Source organism: Lissotriton helveticus, chromosome 7 (genome assembly GCF_964261635.1).
Source record: "Lissotriton helveticus chromosome 7, aLisHel1.1, whole genome shotgun sequence".
Lineage (NCBI taxonomy): Eukaryota > Metazoa > Chordata > Amphibia > Caudata > Salamandridae > Lissotriton > Lissotriton helveticus.
Genome location: NC_136068.1, coordinates 927,585,664 through 927,593,545, shown reverse-complemented (window position 1 = coordinate 927,593,545; position 7,882 = coordinate 927,585,664).

Below are 7,882 nucleotides of genomic sequence, written 5' to 3'. Positions count from 1 at the left end.
GAAGAAACCTCTGCCCAACAGCCGGCCAATAATTAGTGATTTCTACCCCTTTCCTGTCTCGAAAGTGCTCTATTTTTGGCCAAAGTAAATGTCTGCATATTTCCAGGGTGAGAATGGTTTGGAAAATATTTGTATCTAGAACTGAGTAAGGTTCTGGGTGTTCACAAACATCCCTTCTATGGAATCCAACTCTTCGTAAAAAGAAGAGGTACTTTCACATACAAGTCACAGTTATACAGGGAAATAGCTCTGTAAATGAGTCCAATTCTATTTAAATTGCTGGCATATACAGGGATCATATATATATCATTCCAACATCCACACACAATTCGCCCCTGAATTCGATGGCAAAGGCACACAGGCCACATTAGACTGTTCTCTGATATTCCACACTTAACATCCCTGCCATAGATGTGGCTGTGCCGTTTATCAGCAATATTTTTAATGATCCTATAAAAGCGCCCCCATTCTTTCTGCCCCACCTACTGTTTTCTCTGGCCTGGCCCCTTTGGTTGATATAGTCTACACATGTACCTCGGATTCAGATGTTTTGTTACTTTTGACCAAATGATCAATACATGGTGGGCCAAGTAACAAGCATTTTATTAAAGTGCAGATCTTCTGGAACCATGATCAAATGAAACTAGATAAAATGGCTTTATGTTTCACAAGTTCTTTTTCATGTCTCTGTGTAACCGTGTTCTCTAGGTATTCTTAGGTCATCCACAGGTTGAGTTTCTGGTAAAAACGGTTATTTACAGAAATATTGCGATTGCTCACTTTGTATGAACCGCAGTATTCTTTGTTAGTATTCACCCCCTTCCCCCGCCGTCCCTTCTTTTATAACACTCTGAGATCTTCCATCAAACAATAGTTGTGTGAGGTAATCCAAAGCTCAGTCATGATTCCCATCACATCATCCTCCAAACCAGTATGTAGCATTCCAAGTCGAAGATGTGAAATAAATAGTGTTCATTTCAAGCAGGTGTAGTTTTTGGACAAGGACTCTCTGATCGTATGACACGCGTTATGCTAACTTGTCTTTCCCTGATGTCATGAGCATCCATTCCCCTTTTAAAGAGATCCGGTCAGGATTTTACAGCTTTGCTTTGAGATTACCGAAGAGGTACACTTTGACCCTCCAGGATGGAACTCCACGCAGACTGTTTACAGATCCACCCCGTGTGCCATCAAAGCACAATATTTTGGGTTAACTCGCACTAAAGGAAAATTACAAAAATTATTGCAGTGTAAATAAAAAGTGCAAAGCCCATGCATAAGCAAAACAGTAACCATAACCAAAATACACTGTATGAGAGCAGCTGATGGTATAAACCTTTAGTTCTGTGTTATTCAGCTTTGTTTTTGCATGAGCGCTTCTTAGAATGCTGAGTCCAGGGGAGAAAGGTTCCCTATATAGTGCTGATCCCAATAGCACCAAGGAGCTTTATGTCAATCCTATTTGAGTTCCTGTTACTTAATAAGCTGCACACACACAATAATGTGCCCCTTACCAAGGGGAAATCATGGTAAGTGTCTCTGATATACTCCAATGGTGTACTTCCTCTTTCTTACTCTAAGATGGCACCGGTGACCAGGTCAAGAAAAGCAGGCGTGCTCGCCTTTTCATATACTAGAATGCCACCCTACACGCCGAGCACAAAGGGTGCAAGCTGCAGCCTCTCTCTTGAAAAGATGAATGGAAGCGATGCTTTACATTAGAACATTGTGGGGACTAGACATAGGTTTAGAGTCCCCCAAACGGTTCACTATAGATATGTATGTTTTATATCAAAGTTGATGAGGTTCATGAAACTTCAACTAAGTAAAACCTACAATAATCCCCGAATCTGAAAGTGTGCAAAGTCTGAACAGGTAAAGACCTGGCTGTTCCCGGCATAATCCACCTGCCCAGGACTCCTCCCTTGTCTGGTTGATCTGGAATTAGCGCAGGGACGCCCAGTAACTGGGCCAGCCATGTGCTTTACAAATCTGGTAACATAACATAACTGGTCAGGTATCTGCTCACAAGTGATAACCTTCTGGAATGTCCACTCTGATTTTGCAGGATGGCACGTAGCTCAAGGTTATTAAAAAAGAGCTTATAGGAAGTGACCTAAGAACATAATTAAGTTAGGGAAAAGGTTTATTTGGGAACAATATTTAGAATAATACACTGCTGTATCTTTGTGCCAGAAACTTGAAACTTTGAAAGTACCAGAAGCACATGGCCCATTTGTCTTATGGAATTCAACTTTGCATCAGACACCAATATGATGGCAGTAGATCCTTTAAAAGGGATTCCATTAAATCGCTGCCTGACAAAGAGAAAGCCGCTCTTTACATCTCCGTTTCTAAGAAGACCCATTTTATCCACAGATGCACACAAAGGGTTTTCTAAACACTCCAAATAAAGGCCCAATCCCAAAGATAATTGTCAGCTTTCACGACTACCCAAAAACACTTTGCTACCACTGCAAATTCCCATCCATCCAGCAGAAAGATTGTGCCCTTGCCACAAGCAGCCACACTCCACCTTACAAGGTGAGACACAACGGTATAGGACCGTCAGAGTGACAGTCTTTCAGGGTACTTTGTTCTTGTGAAAGTAGATCAGGGTCATGATTTGCTAAAGCGGTTGTATCTGAACTAAGAGTAGTGCAGTCATGCCCTGCACCAGTCTCCAGAGACCTGATTGGAACATCACAGTGTGGTTGCAAGCAACATTCCTTTTAATTCTTTTTTTCTGTGCGCAGGAGTGGAACGTTTGTGGTCTCTTTTCGCAATGTATGTACATCAGTATGTCGAGATAAAGTACTATGAGAGAGAGTGAACAATCACTTCTAAGGGAAACATCGTAAGGAACAGAACCCAGAACGTCTATTTTATACAATAGGGCCAAATTGTACATTTTAAAGAGCATATTTGTTCACCAACTGATTGCAAACTCTTCAAGATTTTCTTCAAGGAAACACGCCTCTGCCCTGGGAAAGTGTTTACTTCTAAATAGCCACTTATTTGTTTGAGGCACTCATAACATATTTGTGACACCACAGTAGAAGTCGAAGCCATCTTAACAAACAGTACAAATATTGACAGTGTGGCCTCATGTGCAAGAAGAAACATTACCCATTGCACTTTCTGCAAGAGGACATACAATAGCTATAATATTAACTATGTCAGATACGTCCATCTGAATGCATGTAGTTGGAGAATAAGTCTATCAGAATTACCATATCACTAATTATGTTAAACGGAATTCATTTGTGTCTCATGTGTCAATCAGATAATGTGCCAACTGAGTATACTGTTAGTTGTTTTCCTGGTCCATCTATTACTATACAAGAAAGGTGTGCCCAATAGGGTACTAAAGAATGCCTGTCATGCAATTTTGTCTCGAAGCTGTGAGGTGTGCTGAGCCTCATAAGTGTCACACTGATATGCCGGACCCATTGTGCAGTAGAATATCAGTCTCTCACTTTCTGTGCTCCATACCACCTGTTCTCTCTCTTATTTAATCCTTTTACTGCCATCCATCTCCTTTTCATTCCCTCTCGATTCGACGTCCTTAACGTATCCTAAAAACGTGCTCTTTCTTCATCACTCACCCTATCATATTTATTTTCAATCTTTCATTCAGAACACAATTTTGCTCACATTGTCACTCACGTTCTCCATCAAAGTCTCACTTACTCTTTCTTGCACTCTGACTTACTCTATCCCCCACAATTAGTATTTCTCCTAATAACTATTTCAATCTCCATATGTTATTGTCTCTCACTCCAGTTGTTATACTGACTCCCCAACAAGCTCAGCATCTCACTGCATCAGTCCCACTACCTTTTTGTTTACCCTTTCCCTCACGTGTATGCTCTTTCTCTCACACTCACTCATATTCACCCCTCAGTCGTTTGCTTCTATCTGTAAAATTATCTGAAATGTTCATGCAAATATGGTAGGAGCTTGTGCTGTGAGGAATAATAGGGGGTACAATTGTAGTATTTGTAACTTTGTACTCAGATCTGAAAACATTTAGCTGCTTTTAATGCTGTATCACCACATTTTAGATCATATATCCTGTTTCATGCTTCCTCTGTAAAGTGAGATCTAGTTTTCGCATAGCAAAAGCCGGTTTTGTGGAAACATTTGAACAGGGAAAAAAACAATTCCTAACAATATTTCAATTGCAAAAGACAAATGTAGTGCTGTCCATAAAACCAGTATATTAGTTAGTGTTTGCAAGTTTGCACTGCTATATAAATCACAATGCCCCTTACCCTTAGGCAAAACACCAACCATCGAGCCTTCAGGAAATCCTTAAAGACATACCTGTTTTCGACAGCTTAAACCCTGCATTATTCATGATTTGGTCTTGGCCTCTAGTAAGAACGCAAGCGCGGAGATACCCCTTCGGGGGTCGAATTCCTGCGCTATATAAGCAAATAAATAAATAAATGCTGCTTGAAGAGGTGAATGAAACGGTGAGAGCGCCGGATGCTGCATATCTATGTTGAAAGCAGGCGCCATCATGACCAGCACCCCTGCTTAGCTTGCAGACCAGCTCACCATCTCTGGTTGTTTTCTTTACACCCTTAGCTAGGACACAATCACAATACAGACTGAGAAGTGTCAAAACGAGAAAAACAAAGCATCCGACGTTTACCATCTATGCAGCCAGGATCCGCAACAACATCCCATATGCATCAGGACCACCTAACGCTGCTCCAATTGAGGAAGAGCTGAAGATGCAGCTCTGTAAAGAAGACTACAGCACACTCCATTACCAGGCCACACACCAGCTCCCTCTCCTAACGCTCGCTGACTTTATGCGAGGCTTTGACCCTGTACGGGGCTCCACAGGCTTTTGGCTAGGTTTGCACTCTAAAAATACCACATACATATATATAAACAATTCTCTAATTAGTTCCCCACCGCAGTCATGTTTATTTTCAGGACAACCTGCCCTTGTGGCAGTAGTTCAATGAAGGGACTGAAATAAACCTAAGAGACTAGGGGCTGGTGGTGGTACTGTGAAGTGTTGAGTACTTCAAAGCGATTACAGAAGTTCACTATATCACCTTAACATTTTGTGGGCCAGAATTTCACTTAAAATTCGAGCAATGACAACCAAAAGGTTGATTTATTTTCTATTATCTGAATGATGTTGCTGTATTTTGTAGTTTCTATCTGATTTTCCCTGCTTCCCGACCAGCTCTAAAGAATTGTCTCTCTTGATTAACATTTTATGACACAGAAAGAAGCATGTGTAATGTGTTCCCTTAATGAACTCCGGTAAGGTGAGAAATCACACTCTGCATGAGTGTGCAACTTAAAAGGGAATACAAGTTGCACAGTGCCTGCTTCTCAAAATAATATCTCATGATTTATAGTGCGGTGTCATCCAGAGGGATGCACTGCTGCTCTGGGTTGAGTTCATTGACCCCTCCCTTTGTAAGGTTATCTTCAATTCAATAATTACTAGAATTAGAAAGCTGCTTTATCCTATGGGTTGGACCTCCTCTGCTCCTGTGAGAACAGCATAGCCTTCGAATTTCAGGGCTACCATTAACATCTGGTGCATTTAGAAAGTTGTGTCTTTCATACAGCTCAGCTGCACCTCCACTGCTCAGCTTGGGCCCATAGAATGTTGCTATTGGTAATTAAGGACTCTCCATTTCTTTAGGATTCCACTTGCACCACACCAGAAAAGACCCTTAAACTTTACAATTGGGTGGTTTCTCCTGTAGGGATCACCCCCCCCCCCCACCATTAGCAGAACAGTGGAGTCTTCCAACTTCATGAAGATCACCTGTAATATCTAGTGGCTTTAGGCTGCCTCTTCCAGAGGGTTGCCACTTTGGTGTTTGAGTGTATTCTTAGGCTCCTAACATTTGGCAGGTTCCAGAAGCTGCACATTCCATAGGAGTTGAACCACCATATATCATTTTGACTCAGAGGCTCCTAATATAACACTTTAGAAAGCTTTACCTTTCTTGTTGCTAATCTTGCAACTACGCTGAATGGACCCTCTGGGGTGTATGCCTCTTAGGCTGCACCTCTGTTGCTCCTGAGCAGGCATCTCTTCTAACATTTGGTGGTTTGGGAAACTGTGTCTTCCAAAGCACCACAACTCTGCTACCTCTCCTGGACTCACAAATCTCATACATCATTTAGACTCAAAATACCTGACTGTAATGTTCATTTGATTGAAGAGAAGTTATGTTTTCATTGATGAGTTTCTCCAGTGAGCTGGTCCCTTCCACTATTCTGTGATACCAAAGTCCTTGTATCCTCCTTCAAGTTTACCTTGTTTCCTACATAGATCAATCAATTTCCTACTCTTTATGGGCATGACCACCCCAAAAATATTGCTCTGCACATAGAGAATTCATCAAAAGCTCTTATGCAACTTTGATAGACAAACCTTTTCCAACCATTCTACTTCCACCACTTAACAACTTTAACTCCACTCACCCTTGTTCTCAAGCCTTTCATGATGGTATATCTTCTTTCTTCTCTCCCAACGCAACTTAGCCGTCCCTTCTTCTCAACTACTTCCTTCACGCTACTTACTCTTCACTACCCTCACTCTACCACACTTCACCAGCCTTAAGTTTATCCATGTAAAATGCCTCCTTAGCCTTCTAGATTATGCTGTGAGTCTCTCTCATTATCCACCCTTTTCAGCTCCATAATCCACCCTTTAAACCATTAACCACTGCCAGTACACTGAACATACAGCATCTGGTCTCTGTCCTCACACACTTAGCTCGGCACTCCCTAGACACAACCTAATCCATCACTTGGAGCAATCATCACATCATCTATTTGCACTTCTGCCATTTCTCAGCTCCATCCAAAGCAATCATCTCAAACAAGTACCTTGACAAACAATGGACACACTTGGCATTCTTCTGCCACAGCTGGCAGATTCAAAGGTAGTTTACCCTATGATGATGATACAGCAGATGAGGTTCACTGACACAATGTTGTGAACATTAATATAGAGTGACACAATAAAGTGTCAAAAATACTGTAATCAAAAATGTCTTGGTTCTATACTCATAATACAAATTACAAAAATGTCATGCCAAAAATATCACTGCCAAGAATATTGACCAAAAACAGGTAAAAATATTGATTTCTTAATAAACATTCACTTTAAAGTAATGTTTTTAAAGTAGTGCATTATTTAAAAGTATTAAAGGGCCTGATTCGGAGTTTGGCAGAGAGGATACCCCATCGCAATGGTGACAGAGTACTCTGTAAACGAAACTGAAGGTCCATACTTGTAATTTAAAGTTGGGCAGATCTTCATTATGTCAACAGTGGAGACTACTCCACTGACAATACAAATCTGTGAAATCCCAACAGACTACAGGCCTTCGGAGGATTGGTCATATGTTGGCCCACCTGATTTAGAGAGTACAAACACATGGCCAGTTTTCACTGCCCCTTACTACCAGGCAAATTAGGAGTGAAAACTGCAAAATGCCCACCTTGCCATGATCTTGCCAGATCTGCTCTATCTATTCAGGCAAACTGCCACCTCTTAATACAATCATCAAGCACACTGACTGGCCATCAGAAAGAGCAGTCTAGAAGATGCCAAAACTTATACTGAAGACATTGAATCGTATGGCCGCTAACTGGGTTGGACTGGCCTATAGAGAAATTTGGCGGTGTCCCGAAGGACCAGGTCTGACAATGGCAGGTCAATGTGTTGGCTTTATTTGGCTGTTTGCAGGCCTATTTTATGGTCTGGTTAGCCAGTAGTTACTATGAGTTTCCCGATGTTACCACAATCATTGTCTGCAGCAAGCACAAAAGCATGGCTCCATATCTTGCAAAACATTTATACAGTAGCTCTTTACAAGTTGAA